General features: G+C 40.1%; 1 protein-coding gene across 8 annotated transcripts in view; it reads left to right on the top strand.

Annotated features, from left to right (window-relative positions):
* Positions 1-22940, top strand: part of PPM1B (protein phosphatase, Mg2+/Mn2+ dependent 1B) — a 92620-nt gene that overhangs the window by 18953 nt on the left and 50727 nt on the right. The window contains exon 2 of one of the 8 annotated variants that reach the window (XM_033175842.1): positions 18613-18745. The exons of 6 other annotated variants lie outside the window; for them this stretch is intronic. The gene's annotated coding sequence lies outside the window, so the exon portion shown is untranslated. Of the gene's footprint in view, positions 1-18272; positions 18279-18612; positions 18746-22940 lie in introns of those variants that run through there. One more of the 8 variants, XM_033175841.1, reaches the window with a different exon arrangement.

The raw sequence follows: 22940 nt of genomic DNA, 5'->3' as shown, positions 1-22940 counted from the left end.
AATTAAAGACTAACCTGGCTGGGCGTGGTGGCTTACGCCTGTAATCCCAGCACTTTGGGAGGCTGAGGTGGGTGGATCACTTGAGGTCAGAAGTTCAAGACCAACCTGGTAAACATGGTGAAACCCCCGTCTCTACTAAATATACAAAAATTAGCCAGGTGTGGTGGCGGGAGCCTGTGATCCCAACTACTCAGGAGGCTGAGGCAGGACAATTGTTTGAACCTGGGAGGCAGAGGTTGCAGTGAGCTGAGATCGCACCATTGCACCCAAGCCTGGGCCAACAAGAGCAAAACTTCGTCCCCATCCCCGCCACCAAAAAAAAAGACTTTAACCTCAAGTCAACTCTAAAATATTACCCAAAATGTGTATTTGGATTGAAATGAATGCTTGGAAGGATGGTACTTGAATGGTAATAATAGGGGTAGGGACAGGGCAATTGCTTAATACTTAAGGCAAACAATCCTTTGTATATATTTCTTTTCCTTCATATATTTCTCCCTCTATTTTGCTTAATCTTCATCTTTCTTTCCTCAGTCCTAAATTTAAAGACCTTTAGGAAGAGTTGGCTGAATGGATCTGATCTAGAGCCAAAGATGTTCTCAAAAAGGGCTACAGGGCTAGACTGACTTTGGGAGTTGGGGATACTCTATGCCCATCATCAGGAAACACACCAAGTAATGTAAATTCATTAGTGTGTCCTTTGTCCATAGTAAGTAGGTGTAATTGGCTAGGCGCTTTAAATGAATCAGCAAAAGTAAAATTGCTGGAAATCAAGGACTGCTTGTACTTAATAAATGTTACAGTGGATAATAGAGGTTAATCAGCATTCCAGTAGAATTTTAGGTCTCTGCCAATTTAATATTTCTGGGAACGTTGAAATAGCTGACTAGGACATTTTCTTGAAGAAGGATCTTTTTAAATTAGTCTTTTTTTTTTTTTTTTTTGAGATGGTGTCTCACTCTGTTGTCCAGGCTAGAGTACCAGGGGTGTGATCATATCTCACTGCAGCCTCAAACTTCTGGGCTCAAGCTATTCTTCTGCCTCAGCTTCCCGAGAGCTAGGACTACAGGCATGGGGCACCATGCCTAAGAAGTGTCTTTTAAGTTAACACATATTTTATTTAGTACCTACTAGATGCCAAGGTCACAAATTAGGGTAGGAAAGGAGCTAAGAAGGGCAAAAATATTAAAAGGAATCCAAATGATTTTATAGGAGTGGTGAGATGGTGGTAGGAAGAGTTGGGATGACATCAAGGAGGAGAAAGTGTTTTGTTTTGTTTTGTTCTGGAGACAAGTACTTGCTCTTTTGCCCAGGCTGAAGTGCAGATCACAGCTCACTGCAGCCTCGATCTCCCAGGCTTAAGCGGTTGTCCCACCCCAGCCTCCCAAGCAGCCAGGACCACAGGTGTGTGCCACCATACCTGGCTAATTTTTAAATTGTTTGTATAGACAGAGTCTCACTATGTTACCCAAGCTGGTTGGCCTCCAACTTCTGTGCTTAAACGATCTTTCCATTTTGACCTCCAAAAGTGCTGGGATTACAGCCATGAGCCACCATACCCATCATAGGAAATATTATTTCATAAGCACCTTGAAGGATTTGGCTAGCTAAATAAAATAAAGTAGGAAAAACTGACTGTGAGGTGGGAGTGACCATGATGAAGTTGGTCTGTGTAGAGCCTAGGCATGACAGATTAAAGAAGGTTCTTGATAAGGGTGTAAAAAGCCACTACGTCTTTTAGGGACATTTAAGGTGTGTTTTAGGGAAAAACATGATAATCTGTAGGTGGATTAGAGGAAGATGAGATTGAAGTCAGGGAAATCCACTAGGAATAAGTTAGATAATCAATGCATTATGTGATGATGCTGAAACTTAGGGTGATAGGATAAGAGAGACACTGAAAAACAGGATTGATGGAACATAGTGATTTAGTGGTGGTTGAATATATATCAAAAGATTTATGGCTTCTGTCCTGGATTAATACTAGAGGAATGCTCTTACCAATACAAATAGGTAGGTAGGCATATGAAGGTGGCTTGGGTGCACAGTTGAAGTTTTTGATTATGTTGTATTTGAAGAGAGATGTAGCACAGCTGAGCTTTATGTTTAAAATCTAGACTAAAATTCATCTGAGAAGTCAGTGTAGACATAGCCTAAGCCATGAGATTGCATCAGAGGGCAGATACTGTGTTTTGGGTTGAAGGTTAAATATTATTTTGGGACCCCACTTCCCTCTTTCAGAGGGTACAGAAAAAAGAACAAAGGCAAGTGATTTGAGAGTGTTTTGAAAGTCAACCCAAGTGTTAAAAGAGTTTCCAGGATGGAGGAAGTGCCACAGAGTACCTTATTTTGAGAAGCCTCTTCTTAGGACTGATAGTTGGCTAATTCTACCACACAGGACATCAGTGTTTGAGCTGTTTTGTCAGGAATATTGGTGTTTTGGGGACTGAAATGGCTGTATATCGTGAGAAACATTCTCTATGCACGATACTCCAGACATACGGGAAATGCTAGTAATTTCTTTTCTTTTCTTTTTTTTTTGATTTTTATTTATGTATTTTTTTTGAGACAGAGTTTCGCTCTTATAGCCCAGGCTGGAGTACAATGGCACGATCTTGGCTCATCGCCACCTCCGCCTCCCGGGTTCAAGCGATTCTCCTGCCTCAGCCTCCTGAGTAGCTGGGATTACAGGCATGCGCCACCACGACCGGCTAACTCTTTTGTATTTTTAATAGAGATGGGGTCTCTACATGTTGGTCAGGCTGGTCTCAAACTCCCCACCTCTGGTGATCCATCTGCCTCGGCCTCCCAGAGTGCTGGGATTACAGAAGTGAGCCACTGCGCCCGGCCAATACTAGTAATTTGTTATAATTACTTTGTTCTTGATTACCTGATATTTAAGTTTTCTAATTGTGATTTGCTTTTCTTGTTTTACTTTTCTCTTTAGTTTGTTTTGAAATATTAGGTTACAGATTTCCTCTCTTTAATAGGCACTCTTTTCCTAGTGTGCTTTCTTTGACTCTAGGGACTTTAGTTTTCATATTCTTTTTTTTTTTCCTTTCTTATAATTATTTTGTATAGAATTGGACTGTGATGTTTTCCTGAACTTTTAGGAAGGTAGGGTGTGTGTGGATTTTTTAGATTTTCTTCTTAGCAGTTTTTCTTTAGTGTAGAGCTTTGTCTAACAAGGGAGCGTTTATTTCAGAATTTGTAGGCTCTAGATTGCTCCAGCACTATCAGATCTTATTGTATATTGGTCCCTTTGCATAACCTCAGCAGTTGGGTCTTGCAGAATTCCCTTTCAGTTTTAGCTGTTACTAGATTGTCCTGTCACACTTTTCAATGAGTAGCTATTTGTGATGTTGGAGTTTCTCTCATCTCAGCATCTTCAGAAGCCTGTTTTCCTTTTGCTTCCTTTTGCACAAATGCTAATACCACTTGGGTCTTACAACAATTTGTAGCTTTTGGGGAATAATACCTTTGTTGTTGGATTGCATTGTCTGTGTGAGGACATTAAAAACTTCTGCTGCTACCACCACTGCCATCTTAGACTGTCCATGTGCATGTTCTTAACTACCGTGTTGTATTACTTGCCAGGTGATATTCGATGAAATCAGGCCATTTAGATAAGGAATATACACATTTTGCCTTGAATATTCTTCCCATGTGGTTTTGGAAACAAGTATCTGCATAGAGTAGGATAAGTAAGATGGAATAATAGATATTTAACCGGTGGGAGAGTCGGTCTCCAGAATCAAGTACAGCTGGATACTGGGATAAGGTTTACATAAGTTGTTAGGTAGGCCTGAATGACCTAAAACTAGAGGAAGCCAAAAGGCCTGCTGCCTCATCACCACCCAGTAAAGCCCAAAGCTTCAGTTTCTTTATTACTTAAGTACATTGAAGGACATACCAGTGAGCCCCAGGAGGAAGGGAGAGAATTAGCCAGAGAGCTTTTTGACCCCGTTGTGAGCCTGAGGATGAGATTTGGCTTTGGAATTGGACTGCATGGGTTAGTATCTTAGTTTTACCACTTGATAGTTGTGTGTCTTTGGCAAGTTCTTAACCTCATTGTATGTTTCCTCATTTGTAATGTAGTGATTGTAATAGTACTTTCCTCATAGGATTATTGTGAGGATTAAATGAGTTCATGCCTGTAAATACATTGAAACAATTCCTAGCACATAGAAAATGTCTGCTGCTCTAATAGGTATCAGTGGTTGTTCTTTTTGATAGGACATTGACTGATTAGCAGCATTTGACACAGTTGATCACTTCCTCCTCTGTAAGGGCATATTTGTCGTCAGGGGTACCATACTGTTGGTTTTCCTCCCACAACTCTGGTTACTGATTCTCAGTAACTTTTACTGCATTTTTTTTCATCTCTTGACCTTTAAATGTTGGAGTGCTCAAGAACTTAGTTCTTTAGTGTCTTCTCTTTTTAAATTATATTTACTCTGTTCTCAAGGGGTTTAAGTGGAGAATTAATTACCATATAAATGCCCCCAGATTTATGTCTTCATTCTTGATCCCACTCCTGAACACCTTATTTCTAGATCCACCTGCCTGCAGTATCTCCACTGGACATGTAATAGGCATCTTTAACTGAACATGTTCAAAACTGACTACTTGATAGATTATGCCTCCCTTCTTCATTCTTGAACCCACTCCTGAATGCTTTATTTCTAGATCCACCTGCCTGCAGTATCTCCACTGGACATGTAATAGGCATCTCTAACAGAACATGTTCAAAACTGACTACTTGATAGATCATGCCTCCCTTCTTCTCCCCTAAGTTGCTGTTGGCACAGACTAAATGAGGGATTCTTAAGCTGGAGCCCACAGACTCACATAGGGATCTATCAATAAAATTCAGGAGGATCATGTTTTTATTTTCACTAATCTCTAACTGAAATTTAACGTTTTCTTCAATTATCAATGTAGTATAGCAATACTTTTTTACATGTCTTCTTTAGAAGTCAGATGTTTCTATATCATATTATAGTTGTTGCAAGTATCTTAAAATATTGTTAAACTCACCACTACTTCAGAATTATGACATTTATTAGACCTGCCACTAGATATTATTATTGTGTTAGTGAAGAAGACATATATTACTATGTCAAGTTTTAAAAAATATATTGATAACGACTTTAATATTATTGGGTTTTATAGTAATCCTAATTATTGTATGCATTTTATGCTTACCTGGCTTCTAACCTGTTATATTAGTTTTGCCTGTTTTTACATTTCATTTAAATGGAATCATACATTGTATACTCTTTGATTTCTAGTTTCTTTCAACCTTGTTAATGAGATTCATCTAAGTTCCTGCCTATAGTTGTGTCTTGTAGAATTTGAAAAAGCATGACAAGTGACCCTAAATTAATTCCTCTTGTATGATATCTTGCCCTGTGTTGAGAACTGCTACTTGAAAGTTGATTAAGTGGTAATTTTCTGTTTTTGATATAGCCTGAATATATACTTTTCATAGGTCTGCATGTAGTTTGGTTTTTAGAGCACACTGTACATATTCAGTGTGATAGATTTTTTTTCTCAAATTTGTGACTAAAGCAAAATACCACTGTCAACAAAGCTATTTCCATTTTATGAACTATATTTTTCTTATTGAAAGGCTTGGAGAGGTATAAGTTATACTGTTGTCCTGAGTTTGAAATTTCTAGCTGAGCTTTTGATTTAGGACAAGAAAATCTAAATTATTCTTGTATCTGGGGTCTCTCAATTATAATTTCAGAGAATCGGATTTACTGAATAAGTTTGTTTTCATAATCTTGCTCTAATGTGGAGCTATACTTTCCAGCTTTTGGATAATTATTAGACTAGCCTATTTTTATCAGTAACATCTCCTTGCCATTGGACCTGGGTGTGGTCAATGCCAATGTTATTCAGCAATTTTAATGAAAACTGTTAAATATCTCTTAAGCAATTATTCAAGCCCTTTTGAATATCAGTTACATTTTGAAAATCCTAAGCGAATGTCACTGATACTACAGTTCATCAGAATTGATTTGGAAGAGGAGAGGACTTAAATAATTTAATTCTGAAAATACTAAGAATTGGAAGAAAGGATGCGAGCTACATGTTCTGTTTCTGTGAATTTACTGATGAGGTGTAGTTGTTTTTCTTTCGCTTCTCATTCAAGCAGTGTTTAGTATTTGATGCATGTGTTTGTGAATGAGTATGTTCTGTAAGGTCCTGGAATGTTGTTAGTAGTATGTGACTTTTCAAGCCTCTCTTTGAACATAAGCTGATTGTTAGATTTTATTACTACTATCATTTATTTTAGCAATGTTTTATAATAGTGAAAGCCATTAATCTATACATTGTCTAAGAACAGGCTGGAAGTGAAGAGTACTTGGCTATATCATAGAAATATTTCTTGGTAACCCTTTGGAGTATATGTGGCATCAGTTAAATTTTGAAGATAGAAGCATATTATTTTAAGTATTTCATGTGTACAAGCTTTTTTTCTTTTGAAACGGTCTCGCTCTGTCATCCAGGCTGGAATGCAGTCATATCGTCTTGGCTTACTGCAGCCTCCACCTCCTGGGCTCAAGCAATCCTCCCACCTCAGCCTCCCAGGTAGCTGGGGCTACGGGCGCACACCACCAGGCCCGGTTAATTTTTGAAGTTTTTAAAATAGAGACAGGGTCTCACTATGTTGCCCAGGCTGGTCTCGAACTCCTGGACTCAGGCAGTCCACCTGCCTCAGCCTCCCAAAGTGCTGGGATTACAGGCGTGAGCCATTGTGCCTGGCCTGATTTTTAACTAAAAGGTTTATACAACTATTAATGATTTTTCATTTAGACATTATCATTTGATTTTCTGCTATGGAATGTCAAAGAAATTTTCTGTGGTCTAGTTTTGTTGATGAGAAGTCTCGTGCTATTTGGATTCTTCTTTTTGTGTAGATGACTTTCTAACTCTACTTTTACCCCCAAAAGCTTAAATAAAATGTAATTGTAGTACAAAAAGCACATAAGATAACATTACCATCTTAACCCTTTTTAAGTGTACAGTTCATATCAGGCCATGGTTGCTGCAAAAAAGAAAAATAAGCATACAGTTCAGTAGTATTAAGTATATTCACATTATTATGCAGCAAATCTCCAGAACTTTTTCATCTTGCAAAACTGAAACTCTATTCCCATTAAACAACAGCTTCCCCTTTCCCCTTCTACCCCCAGTCCGTGGTAACTATCACTCTACTTTCTGTTTCTATGAATTTGACTGTTTTAGATACCCCATATAAGTGGAATCATGTAGTATTTGTCTTTTTGTGACTGACCTGTTGTCCATGTTTTAGCATGTGACAGGATTTCCTTCACTTTTTTTTTAAGACTGAATAATAATTCATTCTATGTATATACTACATTTTGTTTATCCATTCATTTGCATGGAACATTTGGGTTGCTTCTACCTCTTGGCTATTATGCATGATATGGGTACTACGATCATGAATGTACAAATAGAAATGCCTCTTTGAGATCCCACTCAATTTTTTTGGATACATACACAGAAGTGGCTTGCTGGATCATATGGTTGTTTTATATTTAATTTTTTGAAGAAGCGCCATACTGCTTCCAAAAGCTTTTAAGTTTTTTAAAATTCTTGGCCATCTGAAAGTCCATAATGATCTGTCTAAACATGGGATCTCTCCCCTACTCTGCCTCTCTGCCAAGCAGTAGGCTTTGAGTCTGAGTATTTGTATCATCCCTCAGCTCTGAAAAATTATTTTTGTTTTATTGTTTCTTTGATAATTTCATTTCTTCTCTATTTCTGGAATATTTGTTTGGTCCAGCATTGCATTTCCTGGATTGAACCTCTGTGATGTTCAGCTTTAAATTTTTTTTTTTTTTGAAACGGAGTCTCGCTCTGTCACCTAGGCTGGAATGCAGTGGCGCACTCACTGCAAGCTCCGCCTCCCAGGTTCACGCCATCCTCCTGCCTCAGCCTCCCTAGTGGCTGGGACTACAGGCGTGTGCCACCACACCTGGCTAATTTTTTGTATTTTTAGGAGAGACAGGGTTTCACCGTGTCAGCCAGGATGGTCTCGATCTCCTGACCTCGTGATCTGCCTGCCTGGGCCTCCCAAAGTGCTAGGATTACAGATGTGAGCTGCCATGCCTGGCCTTTACCTTTAAATTTTTAAATTTGATGCACAGTCCAGGAGATTGCTTTGGCTTACTTTAACTTCCAAACACCATCAAGAATTTTTGGGTTTTGTTTGTTTTTAAGAAGGGGGATGGATTGAGGCAGTCATGTTTAAATCTGAAAGGCTGTTTTTTGTACTGTGTTCCATTTGTTAACATCCTGTTATTCTATGGAAGCAAGATGAAGTATCTTTTTCAATCTGAGGATTCTGATTTCTGATTTAAAAGAAAAAATCTTTTATTTTTTAAGTAGTTTTTTCTTTCTCTTCTCCCACTGTTTATCATGCCTTTAGTGCTGCTGCATTTCTTTCCTTTTCTTTTCTTTTCCTTTCTTTCCTTTCATTCGTTCGACAGGGTCTTGCTTTGTTGCTCAGGCTGGAGTGCAACTCAACCTCCAGGCTCAAGCAGTCCACCCATCTCAGCCTCTTGAATTGGCTGGGATCACAGGCACGTGCCAACATGACTGGTTAATTTTTTGATTTGTCCTAGAGATGGGACCTTGCTATGTTCCCTAGGCTGGTCTTCAATTCCTGGCCTGAAGCGATCCTCCTGCCTCAGCCTTCTAAAGTGCTAGATTACAGGCATGAGCCACTATGCCCAGTTTGCCTGCCTCCCTTCCTTCCCTCCCTCCCCTCCCCTCCCCCCCCTCCCCTCCCCTCCCCTCCCCCTCCCCTCCCCTCCCCTCCTTCCTTCCTTCCTTCCTTCCTTCCTTCCTTCTCCCCCTCCCCCTCCCTCTCCCCCTCTTTCCTTTCCGCAGGGATCACATAGCAACAGAGGAAGCAAGATAGAGAGGGGAGGTGCCAGTTTGGGTTTTTTGTTGCTGCTGTTGTTGTTTTTCCCCCAAGCACTTCAGCCTTGACCTCCTGGGCTCAGGTAATCTTCCCACCTCAGTCTCCTGGGTAGCTGGGACTACAGGCATGCCACCACCACACCTGGCTAATCTTTTTGTATTTTTAATAGAGATGAAGTTTCACCATGTTGCCTAGGCTGGTCTGGAACTCCTGGGCTCAAGCAATCCACCTACTTCAGCCTCCCAAAGTGGTGGGATTACAGGTGTGAGCCACCATGCCCAGCCATACTGCATTTCTTTCTTCACATGCCTCATTATCCTTAGCTGTTTATACTTATTCTTAAATATAAATAGAGAATTCATGTTAAGTTTCTTGAGAAAAGACAGAACACTTCTGCTTTTTGTCTGTTTGAGGGGAGACTGGGATTGATGGTTCTCTATAACTTAGTTTCACCCTCATTCTTACTTGCAGGCATGATCCTGTTTTCCTACATCTGTGAACGTACTATGTCTGAGTTCTCAACCTGTCTAGGATTCTCTCCGCAGTTCTAACTTGCTAAGCTGCTGGTCCTTCCATTCTTTTTTATTGTTATTTATTTATTTATTTTCGAGAGTCTTTGTCACCAGGCCGGAGTCCAATGGCACAATCTTGGCTCACTGGAACCTCTGTCTGCCAGGTTCAAGCAATTATCCTGCCTCAGCCTCTCAAGTCGCTGGCATTACAAGGTGCCTGCCACCACGCCTGGCTAATTTTTTGTATTTTTAGTAGAGATGGAGTTTCGCCATGTTGGCCAGGCTGGTCTTGAACTCCTGACCTCGGTTTATCCATCTGCCTTGGCCTCCCAAAGTGCTGGGATTACAGGCGTGAGCCACCGTACCCTGCCCATTGTTTTTTTATTAATCACTCCTTCTATCTGCTTTATAGTTTCCAAAAGCTTTTGATATCTCTACCCATTGATGGCATACCTCTTGCCCCCATTTCCTGCTCTTAATCTTTCATTGCTTCATGTTTTACACCTTTAAAAAATTTTTTCTTTGCGAACATTTTGATGGCCTATTGGGAGGGATTAGAAATAAATGACTTTGTCCCACCTGTCTTGAACTGGAAACCCTTTTATTATATGGATTATAGCATATGAATGTGAATATTTTCATTACAAAAATATTTCACAAAAGATTAAGCTACCATTGGGCATTTGTGTATAGATTATTGTTTGATACGAGTAGAGAAATTTGAGTATATTTGATTTTTTTTTTTTGGAGACCGTATTGCTCTGTTGCCCAGGCTGGAGTGCAGTGGCCCAATCTCAGCTCACTGCAACCTCTACCCCTAGGTTCAGGCGATTTGCCTGCCTCAGCCTCTCGAGTAGCTGGGAATATAGGTGCCCGCCACCACATCCAGCTAATTTTTTTGTGTATTTTTAGTAGAGACGGAGTTTCACCATGTTGGCCAGGCTGATCTTGAACTCCTGACATCAGGTGATCTGCTCGTCTCAGCCTTCCAAAGTGCTGGGATTACAGGTGTGAGCCACTGTCCCTGGCCAAGTATATTTGATTTTGAGAAAATATTGAAACTTTCATGTCTTTTTTTCCTGTATCGCTTTTTGAAGCTTTTCTCCCCTTTGCTTGTTCTCACTTTTTAAGGCATTTTTTTTTCCATTTCTTTTGAAAGTAATTTTAAAGAACTCTCAAAAAATTTAGTAGGCAGATACATTTAAATGAGTTGATCTTTTATTTGTAAGTGTTAGACCAGGCGTCTGTTAAAGCAGAAGTGACATTTATTTTGGCTAAACAGTTTCTGTTCTACATATGTGTTTACATAGCATTTTCACACTCCATAAATTGAACAGAGCAAGTACCCATATTTTTGTTGACTAAGTTTTACTGTAATATTTGTCAAGGAAATGGGCATTTAATGACCATTTAATAATAAAAGAAATTGTATACAATTATTGTATTGAAATAAGATTTTACTCAGACATGAACTGTTATATCAGTAAGAATAGTCTTGCAGCATGAACATTTTTGATTCTTAACATAAGGATCCATGTTCTCATCACTAAGATTTAACAGTCATTAACATTTTGCTGTTTGCTTCAAATTGATCTCATAGAGAAATGTTAACCAACTTTAAATATTAGCACTTCACTATTTCCCTAGAAGTAAGTACTGTCAAGTTGGTCTTAGTAGTTTTAGTGTTTGTACTACTCAAGCATGTTTTTAAATACTTTTGCCACATATTCATGTATGTGAACTAATCTGTTGCTTTGTAAATTTTATAATTTTGCATAATGACATCACGCTGTATATATCATTTTCCAGCTACTTTTGTTTTCATTTACTCATGGGGATACAAGTTAATGTAATCCATACTTTTAAATTCTGTAGAGAATTACATTGTGTCAGCATCATTGTATGCTTCTGCTTGTATGTATGTGAAAATTTCTCTGGGTGGATACTCTATAACCAATAATTCTCCAGGAAATTATATGCATTTTTATTCTACCAAATATCACTCTGGAGATTTCTCATGCTGTTCTGGTTCCTAATTCTTTATGTTTGACTTATTTTTTCCCCTTTTTTCCCTCTGAGAAATTTTAGGTTTTATCTTTATCACCAGTGTTTTGAAATTTCAGTTGCTTTTTGTGTCTCTGTGTGTGTATGAAGTTGATTCCACTTTGAATCTTGACACTTAGGGTGTTTAGTTCTCTTTCATTTTCTTGTTCTTTCTGTAATAGCTATTAGTTTCAGGACTGATCCTGCAGCTTTCTTAGTTTTATTCTTTACGACTTTGAGTCCGTTTGGTTTTTGTGAGGGGGAGGGGTCTGGGGGATTTTACTTTGGATTCTTTTTTTTTTTTCAGTTTGATTTTCTAACCTTTTATTGAAAATTTTCTGTCATTTTAATTTTTATTTTATTTTGTTTTGTTTTGTTTTATTCTATTGAGCTGGAGTCTTGCTCTGTCGCCCAGGCTGGGGTGCAGTGACATGATCTCGGCTCACTGCAACCTCCATCTCCCGGGTTCAAGCGATTCTCCTGCCTCAGCCTCCTGATAGCTGGGATTACAGCCCACAACCATGCCCGGCTAATTTTTGTATTTTTAGTAGAGATGGGGTTTCTCCATGTTGGCCAGGCTGGTCTCAAACTCCTGACCTCAGGCGATCTGCCTGCCTGGACCTCCCAAAGTACTGGGATTACAGGCGTGAGTCACCATGCCTGGCCTGTCATTTTTATTTTTAAAATGTTTTATTTAACTTGACATTATAATCTTACATATTTATTAGGTACAGAATGATGTTATAACATATGTATGCAGTGTAAAATGATTTTAAGTCAAGCTAATGAACATATCTGTCACCTTAAATAATTATTATTTATTCCACCTGTCTAACCACAACTTTCTATCCTTTGACCAATATCTCCCCATTTTGCACCACCCTCCCATCCTCTGGTAACTACCATTCTACTCTCTACTTCTATGAGTTTGATTGTTTTAGCTGTCACGTGCAAGTGAGAATATGCAATATTTGTCTTTCTATTCCTGGCTTATTTTACTTAGCATAATATCCTCCATGTTGTTGTAAATGACAGAATTTCCTTCTTTTTTAAGGCTGAACAGTATTCCATTGTGTATATATACACCACATTTTCTTTATCCATTCATTCATTGATGGACTCTTAGGTTGATTGCATTAACTTAGTTTTAGTAAATAATGCCACAGTGAACACGGGAATGCAGATACTTCTTTCACATACTGAATTCAGTTCCTTAGGGTTACCCAGAAGTGGGATTGCTGGATCATATGGTAATTCTGGTTTTAGTTTTTTGAGGAATAGATAGTTGTCCAGAATGACTGTAATAATTTACATGCCCACCATCAGTGTACAAGGGTTCTCTTTTCTCCACATCCTTACCAATACCTGTTATCTTTATCTTCCTAATAGCTATTTTGACAGGTGTGAGATGATGTGTCATTGTGCCTTTAATTTGTGTTTCCCTGATGATTAGTGAGGTTGAGCATTTTTTCACATATCTATTGGCCATTTGTATGCCATTTTAATTTCAAAAAGCACTTTTCTTTCCTCTGAATTTTTTTATTTTGAATTTTTTTTTTTTAGAGACATGTTCTCACTCTGTCACGCAGGCTGAAGTACAGTGGTCCATCGCTACAGTCTTGAACTCCTGGGCTAAATCAATCTTCCCGCCTCAGCTTCCCTAGTAGCTAGGACTACATGTGCTTGCTACTGTACCCAGTTAATTAAATTTTTTTTTTCTTTTTTGAGAGACGGAGTCTTGCTCTGTTGCACGGGCTGGAGTGCAGTGACATGATCTCAGCTCACTGCAGCTTCTGCCTCTCAGATTCAAGTGATCCTCCTGCCTCAGCCCCCCAGTAGCTGGGATTACAGGCATGTGCCACCATGCCCGGCTAGTTTTTGTATTTTTGATGGAGATGGGGTTTTACTGTGTTGGCCAGGTTGGTCTTGAACTCCTGACCTCAGGTGATCCACCCGCCTCGGCTTCCCAAAGTGCTGGGATTACAAGTTTGAGCCACTGTGCCTGGCCTAAAAAATTTTTTTTTACAGAGACAGAGTCTCACTTTGTTGCCCAGGCTGGTCTCGAGCTCCTGGCCTCAAGCAGTCCTCCTACCTTGAACTCCCAAAGCCCTTTGGTTGCAGGCATGAACCACTGCATCACCCAGCCTGGTTTGTTTGTTCATTTGTTTGTTTTTAGTATCTTTTTGGTTCGTGAATACAATACTCTCTTATTTCTCTTGAGGATTTTTTTTTCCCTAGTCCCTGCATGATTTTTTCCTTCCGGTTCCTTTTTCTTTGATTTATTTTGCTTTTCATGTTGTATGTTTCCTTTCAGTATCTGGTAATCTTTGCATAGCTCTTCATATTTAAGTGTAGCCCTGACAGCCTTGACAGGGATGTCATTTGATAGGCCTCACTGTAGGATGATTGTGGAGACCAAGCATTTTATGGAGTATTCCTGTGTGTTAGTAATGTGTGGGTACTTTCTCTGGGACTATTGAATTTCCTCAGAGAGCAATAGAGCTGTTGCCTGCTTGTGATTTCTTTGATTTCTGGAAGTTGGTAAAGAAGGCTGAGCAGGCCGGGCGCGGTGGCTCAAGCCTGTAATCCCAGCACTTTGGGAGGCCGAGACGGGCGGATCATGAGGTCAGGAGATCGAGACCATCCTGGCTAACACGGTGAAACCCCGTCTCTACTAAAAAAATACAAAAATCTAGCCGGGCGAGATGGTGGGCACCTGTAATCCCAGCTACTCGGGAGGCTGAGGCAGGAGAATGGTGTAAACCCGGGAGGTGGAGCTTGCAGTGAGCTGAGATCCGGCCACTGCACTCCATCCCGGGCGACAGAGCAAGACTCCGTCTCAAAAAAAAAAAAAAGAAGGCTGAGCATATCAGCATTCATTATGCAAATTTATAGTTTAAATCACTGGTTTTCTATAAGGCTTCTTATTCTGGCCCTCAGCTAAATCTGCTATCTCTAAACCCAGAGTCTCTATAGTTCATCCTTTGCAAGATAAACCTCCAGTCTTTTGCTTTTTTTTTTTTTTTTTGAGACAAAGTTTTACTCTGTCACCCAGGCTGGAGTGTGGTGGCGTGGTCACTGCAATCTTCACCTCTCGGGTTCAAGTGATCATCCTGCCTCAGCCTTCTGAGTAGCTGGGATGACAGGCGCCGGCCACCACACCCGGGGTAATTTTTGTATTTTTAGTAGAGACAGGGTTTCACCATGTTGGCCAGGCTGATCTCGAACTCCTGACCTCAGGTGATATGCCTGCCTCGGCCTCCCAAAGTGCTGGGATTACAGGCATGAGCCACCCCACCTGGCCTTATTTTTTTTCAAGAGACAGGGTGTCACTCTGTCACTCAGGCTAGAGTACAGTGGCATGATCATAGTTCACTACAGCCTCAATCTCTTGGGCTCAAGTGATCCTCCTGCCTCAGCCTCCCAAGTAGCTGGTGCTGCAGGCGTACACCACCATGCTAGGCTAATTTTTCCCCCAATTTTTTTGGTAGACATAGGGTCTTGCTATGTTGTCCAGGTGGTCTCAAACTCCTGGCCTCCAGCGATTCTCCCACCTAGGCATCCCAAAGTGCTTGAATTCCAAGCATGAGCCACTATGCCCAGCCCAGACGTGTATTAAAACTACCAAACAGGCCAGTTGTGGTGACTCACACCTGTAATTCCAGCACTTTTGAGGTGGGAGGATTGCTGGAAGCCGGGAGTTCAAGGCTGCAGTGAGCTATGATTGTACCACTGCACTTCAACCTGGGTGACAGAGCAAGATCCTATCTCTAAAAATAAAAAATACGTGTCTGCAAGTTATTTAGTAATCTTCTCCTTTGAGAGATGGGGTCTGCGTTCCTTTGTCTTCAATCTGAACAGGACTTAGTGACTTGATTGTAACCAGTAATGCAGCAGAGGTGACTTCTCATGGTGGGACAGAAAATGCCACGTAGCTCTGCCTGGGAAACCAGGTGACATATAAGAAGCCTGACAGTGTTGAGATCCTCAAACTGGAGAGGCCACATACAGATACTCCTTGGGACAGTCTCAGCTAAATTCCTAGCCAGCATCCCTCATCAGCTGCCAATCATGTTAAGTGAGCTTTCAGGTGACCTTCTCCCCAGCCAATATTTGTATGCAATAATATGAGAAAACCGAAGTGAGAACTGCCCACTTGAGCCCTTACAATTAATGAGCCAATATTGATACATTGTTAATTAAAGCTCATCATTTATTTGCATTTTCTTAGTTTTTACCGAATATCCTTTTTCTATCCAAGGTCCCATTAAGGATGTACCACGTTACGTTTAGTCATCATGTCTCCTTAGGCTCCTGTTGACTGTGGCAGTTTCTCAGGCTTTCATTGTTTTTTGTCACCTTGACAATTTTGAGGAGTACTGGTCAGATATTTTGTAGGATAGCCTTCTATTGGAGTTTCTCTAATGCTTTTCTTATGATTTGACTGGGGTTATTATGGATTTTGTTTTGGAGGAAGAGCACTGAGGTAAAGTGCCTTTCTCATTAGATTATACCAAGAATATGAACCGTTGATGTCAAGTTTGATTACCTGGCTGAGGTAGTGTTTGTCAGGTTTCTCCACTGTAGAGTTATTCTCTCCCTCGTTTTTATTTTGCACTTTTTGAAAAGAAGATAACTGCCCAGTCTACGCATAGGGGGTGGGAAGTTGTGCTTGACCTCTTTGAAGGTGGAAGATCTACATAAATTATTTGGTATTCTTCTGCATTAAAGATTTATCTGGTATCCCCATTCATTTACATATTCAGTTCTTTATTTTTATCAGCAAAGACTCATGAATATTTGTAGTATGGGTTATAATCCAGTATTACGTTATTTTGTTGCTCAGATTGTTTATCCCTTAAAAAAGAAAACGGTCTAGGCCGGGCGCAGTGGCTCAAGCCTGTAATCCCAGCACTTTGGGAGGCCGAGATGGGCGGATCACGAGGTCAGGAGTTCGAGACCATCCTGGCTAACACGGTGAAACCCCGTCTCTACTAAAAAATATAGAAAACTAGCCGGGCGAGGTGGCTGGTGCCTGTAGTCCCAGCTACTCGGGAGGCTGAGGCAGGAGAATAGCGTAAACCCGAGAGGCGGAGCTTGCAATGAGCTGAGATCTGGCCACTGCACTCCAGCCTGCGTGACAGAGCGAGACTCCATCTCAAAAAAAAAAAAAAGAAAACGATCTGTCATAGACCAAGAGTGGTTATAACATCTCAGAATAGAATCACTGGATCAGAGTTTCCAATTATTATATAATCTTGATATTTTTAGGATACATTTCTAAGCCACCTAGCATGATTGACAAAATCACAGGTAGAGAGATTTTCCATAGCCAGTCTACCTTGCTTCATCCAGCACTGTAAGTGGAATGACTTAACTGAAGCTTACCTTTTAGTTTTCATTTTTTAAATAAACTTTTAATGTTGAAATAATTTCAGATTTACAGAAAAGTTTGCAAAGGTAGTATAGAGACTTCCCCCATCTACCCCCCACCCAATTTCCACTAATGTTAACTTTTTTTCTGAGACAGGGTCTTGCTCTGTCACCTGTCATACCACTCGAGTGCAGTGGTATAATCAGGGCTCACTGCAGCCTCAACCTCCCAGGCTCAGGAGATCTCCCATCCCAGCCTCTTGGGCCACCATGTCTGGCTAATTTTTTAATTTTTTGTAGAAATAGGGTCTCATTATGTTGCTCAGGCTGATCTTGAACTCCTGGGCCCAAGTGATCCTCCTACCTTGGCCTCCCAAAGTGTTGAGATTACAGGTATGAGCTTCTACACCTGGCCACTAATGTTAACTTTTTACATTTACTATAGTGCATTTATCAAAAATAAAAAGACTAACATTACTATTCTGTTAACTAAACTCTAGTCTTTGGATTTCACCAGTTTTTCTAGTAATTCTGTTTATCTGTGTCAGTATCCAATCAGGGATATGACATTGTGTTGCCTTTTGAGCCCCTGAACATTTATATAACTATTATTTATTTTTTAAAAGGAAGAAAAAAAGCGTGTAATACATTAGCCACTGAAGCCCAGAGTTTGAGAATGCAAGGTCTAGGCTAGACTTAACAGGTTCGATTTCTGATTTGCCACTTAGTTGTGTTGTCTGGATACCTTAGTTTTCTCGATGGTAAAATGAGAATATAAATAGTTCTAACCTTACCAGGTTGTTTTTAGAATTAAATGATACAGTGTATATCAGTATCTTAGTGTAGTGCCTGACATATAGAACTCATTAAAAAATGAGGCATTGTTATTGCTATTTATGTTACTTTTCTAGTCAAAAGAGCAACATACTAGCCTTCAGAAACCTTTGGGAAAAATTTTATCCATGAGCCTGAAGCATCCCTAACACCACCTCATTTGCTTTGATAGGAAGCAGATGGAAATGACAGATTGTGCTGTTCTTAAGCAAGGCTTGCCAGTGTCCATGTACCCCCTCTAAAAAAGTGTGCCAACTGCAGTAAGGAGGAGAATTTTGAAATATTTGGTCGTCTTTTTTTGAAGTTTTATGATTTCTTGTTTGTTTGTTTTTGAGATGGAGTCTCACTCTGTTGCCCAGGCTGGACTGCAATGGCATGATCACGGCTCACCACAACCTCTACCTCCCAGGTTCAAGCAATTCTCCTGTCTCAGCCTCCCGAGTAGCTGGGATCACAGGCACCCAACCACCATGCCTGGCCAATTTTTGTATTTTTAGTAGGGACGGGGTTTCACCGTATTGACCAGGCGGGCCTTAAACTCCTTGCCTCAAGTGATCCGCCTGCCTCAGCCTCCCAAAGTGCTGGGATTACAGGCATGAGCCACCACGCCCAGCCTAAAGATTTTTTTATTAAAAGTCTCCCTGAGAATTGTTTGCTTTTTTGATATTTGTTTTTCTAAAGAGTAGAATTTAAATAAGTGGATGTTTGTGAAGCATTGAAGACAGAGCCTACCACAGAACAAGCACTACAGAAGTATTTGCTTATTTCTTAGTCCCTCAAATAAGATAAAAGCGTAACATAATGTGCCTCTGGTGCAAAAATGAAATAATAAGAGGTACGAGGGCCATTAACTCTCTCAGATTACTTCCCTGGTTGTCTCCGCAGGGGCTTGGTTTCGGACCGGACCTCTCTGCAGTCCGCCCCATCGTGCTCTTAAGACTGTTGAAGATTGGCTGGGCGCGGTGGCTCAAGCCTGTAATCCCAGCACTTTGGGAGGCGGAGACGGGTGGATCATGAGGTCAGCAGATCGAGACCATCCTGGCTAACCCGGTGAAACCCCGTGTCTACTAAAAAATACAAAAAACTAGCCGGGCGAGGTGGCGGGCGCCTGTAGTCGCAGCTATTTGGGAGGCTAAGGCAGGAGAATGGTGTGAACCCAGGAGGCGGAGCTTGCAGTGAGCTGAGATCTGGCCACTGCACTCCAGCCTGGGGGACAGAGCGAGACTCCGTCTCAAAAAAAAAAAAGACTGTTGAAGATTCTTACTTTTGGTCGTAGGGCTGGTAAAAGTGCAGGTAGTGTCAGCATTTGTAATTACTAGGGAATAAAGGGAGATTGAATTAGTTTAAGCAGTTTTTTCGATGTGTATTTTGCAGTTTAAAATTTCTTTACAATCACAAGTATCCCATATATGGCTACTAGGAAGAAATGGTCCTGGCCAGGCGTGGTGGCTCACACCTGTAATCCCAGCACTTTGGGAGGCCGAGGTGGGCAGATCACAAGGTCAGGAGATCGTGACCAATCTGGCCAACATCTGGGAAACCCCGTCTCTACTAAAAATACAAAAAATTAGCCGGGTGTTGTGGCAAGTTCCTGTAATGCCAGCTACTCGGGAGGCTGAGGCAGGAGAATGGCATCAACCCGGGAGGTGGAGGTTACAGTGAGCGGAGATTGTGCCACTGCACTCCAGTGTGAGTGACAGAACGAGATTCCATAAAAAAAAAAATTGTTATGGAAAATGCCAGACATACATAAAGGTGGAAATAGTATATACTGACCCTCTGTGTACCTATCAATCAACTTTAACAATTATTGACACAGAGCAAATTAAAGATAATATTATTGAGTGTGTAAACTTCCATAACATCCTCGGTCTCACAGCAACCATTTTGGTTTTTGTATATTTTCTGTGTGCAGATTTTATATTTTAAAATAAGAGTACAAATATTTTTGTTTTTCTTTGTATTATTAATAACTGCTTTGTGTTACCAAATACAATGTATTTTTTTGTAAGTAGTATTAATGATAATACATCATTTTAGAGGGGGATTGAAATTTCTATTTTGTACTCCTTATCCTCTCTTTGTTCATTTTTTCTTTTCTTTTCTTTTCTTTTTTTTTAAGCTCTGTTCTAACTGTAGCTTGTAAAGGGCACTGTTGCTTTTATGATGCAGTAGATACCAAGGTGATGCATCTTGGTTTCCATGTATTTATAAACAATAGATATGCTTTGATATAGAGGTATCATGGGTTTTGCTTTTTTTTTTTTTTTTTTGAGACAGGGTCTTGCTCTGTGGTCCAGGCTGTGTGCAGTGGTGCAATCACGGCTCACTGCAGCCTTGATCTCCTGGGCCCAAGAGTTCCTCCCACCTCAGCCTCCCAAACAGCTGGGATTACAGACCCAAGCCACTATGCCTAGCTAAAATTAATTAAATTTTTTTTTTTGTGTGTGGAGACAGGGTCTTCCTACATTGCCCAGGTGGGTCTTGAATACCTGGACTCAAGTGGTCCTCAACCTCAGCCTCCCAAAGTGCTGGGATTACAGGCATGAGCCACCACATCTGGCCATTTTTTTTTTTTTTTTAAATCCTTCATGAAGTCAGGTGGAGAGTCAGCATGTAAGTTTTAAGATGTTGAGTGATTGAAGGACAACTATACTCCAGTTGTTGAGTGATTGAAGGACAACTATACTCCAGTTTTGGGTTTGATTATACCCCTTCTTTCAGCATCCCTAATAAATAGTCTTCTTAAAACACATCTTTGGCCAGGTGCGGTGGCTCAAGCCTGTAATCCCAGCACTTTGGGAGGCCGAGATGGGCGGATCACGAGGTCAGGAGATCGAGACCATCCTGGCTAACATGGTGAAACCCCCTCTCTACTAAAAAATACAAAAAACTAGCCAGGTGAGGTGGCGGGCACCTGTAGTCCCAGCTACTCGGGAGGCTGAGGCAGGAGAATGGCGTAAACCTGGGACGTGGAGCTTGCAGTGAGCTGAGATCCGGCCACTGCACTCCAGCCTGGGTGACAGAGCGAGATGCCGTCTCAAACAAAACAAAACAAAAAAAAACCAAAAAAAACCACATCTTTAATGTTAACTAGATAACTCATTTTTAATGTAGCATATTTTATGCCTTTTGCTTAATGTAGCAAATATGCCTTTTATCCATTTTTCCTAGATCTGCTTTCTGGAACAAATGAATAAGCCATTTTCTTCTTTTAGAAGAATTCAGCGTTCACTGTCAGCCCTGTTAGGACTTAATACCGCCTGTATTCTAAGCAGTCCCAGCGTCTTCAAACTTTATTTATAGAATGTGTTTTTTGAACTTTATGCTCTTCTCATTGTTCTGCTTTAGGATATATTTTAGTTTTGTCAATGTCAGTTAAAATGTGATTCTCAGAACTGAATATGGTGCTTTATATGGTTGGCAGTTCAGGGAGCTTATATTAATTTAGACTGAAATGTTTATATTTTCCAGCTTTAATGAGCTTGAGTTGGTAACCTTGGTTTACTCATCTTTTAGTGGGCCTCTGCAATGTAAGTGGTGGTGAATGTGTATTTTTTTGTAGTAAAATGGCTATTTCATTTGATGCTCCTTTGTTCATTTATTTGTTTATTCCACAAATATTTATGGAGTGCCTACTAAGTGCCATGGTAATTTTGTTAATTTGATAATGAACAGGACAGATGCCCTTCTTCTTCTCATAGAGCCTACATTCTGGTCAGGGTATAAGAGTAAAGAATTTGATGAAAAACAATTTCAGCAAGTTATGAGCAAAATAAAAACAGGAAAATGAGATGTGATGGTGTTGGGAGAACAGTCTGGAAGGTTTCTCTGAGTTGACATTGGGGCTGAGATCTAAATGTCAAGAAGGAGCTAGCCATGCAGCTCTAGAGGTGGAGGGATGAGAGTGATTCTAGGAAGAATAGAGCAAATCCAAGGGTCTAGATATGGGAAACAAGTTCAGTATATTGGGGGAATAGAAGGCCACTGTGGCTAGAGAGCAGTAAATGGTAACTGAAGAGTTACAGGAAGTAAGGCTGAAGAACTAAGCAGGGGTCAGATCATAGAGAGATAGATGTACTAAGTTTGAATTTTCTTCTAAATTCATTGGGATGTCCAGAGACATGATTCCATTATGCTTGAGAAAGGTCACTCTAGAGAATGAATAGAGAGGCTAAAGTTAAAGAGGTTATTGTAGTAGATTATACCAACTTTGACTGAAATGGTGCAGCTACTGATTGAGAGACGTGGACCGATCAGGGCTATATTTGGAGGTAAAATTGATAGAATTTGCTAATGAAATACATAGTGTATGTAAAAGAAAGCAGAATCAAAGCTCTTACCTATAGATACATATGTATTTGTTCAAGTGAAGAAACAGAAATTTGTCTCAACTGTGGAGGAAAAAGGCTGGGATACTTTTAATATTTACCCTTGTATGTGTTGGTGGTGGTGAAGTGCATCACCTCCAGAGCCAGAGAGCCTGCTTTAGAACAGCTCTACTACCTACTCAGACAAGTTGCTCAGCCTTTCTGTGACTCAGTGCCTTCATCTATAAAATGAGGACAGTAATAAACCTTTGAATATTGTTGCAGATGAATTGATACACATGAAGTTAATGTAGGTTCCAGTGCCTGGTTACAGTAAAGAGACTGTAAATGTTAGCTTTTATTGTTTCTAGAGTTTTGGCAAGGGTAATCTTGAGTCTATATGTTACCCATAAGGAAACTTTGTTTTATGTTTTCCTGTAACTGTATGTTGCTACATAAGAATCTCCAATAATGCATTTGTGTCAAGGCTCTTTGAAGTATGCTCATACTGCAGTGTCTTAGATTGAAGAAATGTCTTCAATTATTAGACATGTTGGATTTTTGCTATTATGCTTCAAACTGTAGCATTTATATTGTTGTCTAGGGAAGTGTCATTAATCCTATTTCTATAAAATTATAAAATTTATCACAAGAAATTTGTTCACTTCATCTCTTACAGAATTGCATTTCAGTTAGGAAGAATTTGATGCTTTAGCAGCATTAAATATTTAGTCTTGTTCTACATTTTTTCCAGAAAGGAACTTTTCCCTCAGTTACTGTGATAATATACATCTCTTTTGTATGCTTTATTAAAGTTTGATGCTGACTTAACAGAGGCCATTGCATCCCAGTTCTTATTCTGCCTTGAGTGTAGAATTCATGTGTTTATTTATTATGTTTTTA

Source organism: Trachypithecus francoisi, unplaced genomic scaffold, assembly GCF_009764315.1.
Source record: "Trachypithecus francoisi isolate TF-2019V2 unplaced genomic scaffold, Tfra_2.0 Lachesis_group17, whole genome shotgun sequence".
NCBI lineage: Eukaryota > Metazoa > Chordata > Mammalia > Primates > Cercopithecidae > Trachypithecus > Trachypithecus francoisi.
Note: the sequence above shows the minus strand (reverse complement) of the source record. Positions and strands in the feature narration are given on the sequence as shown.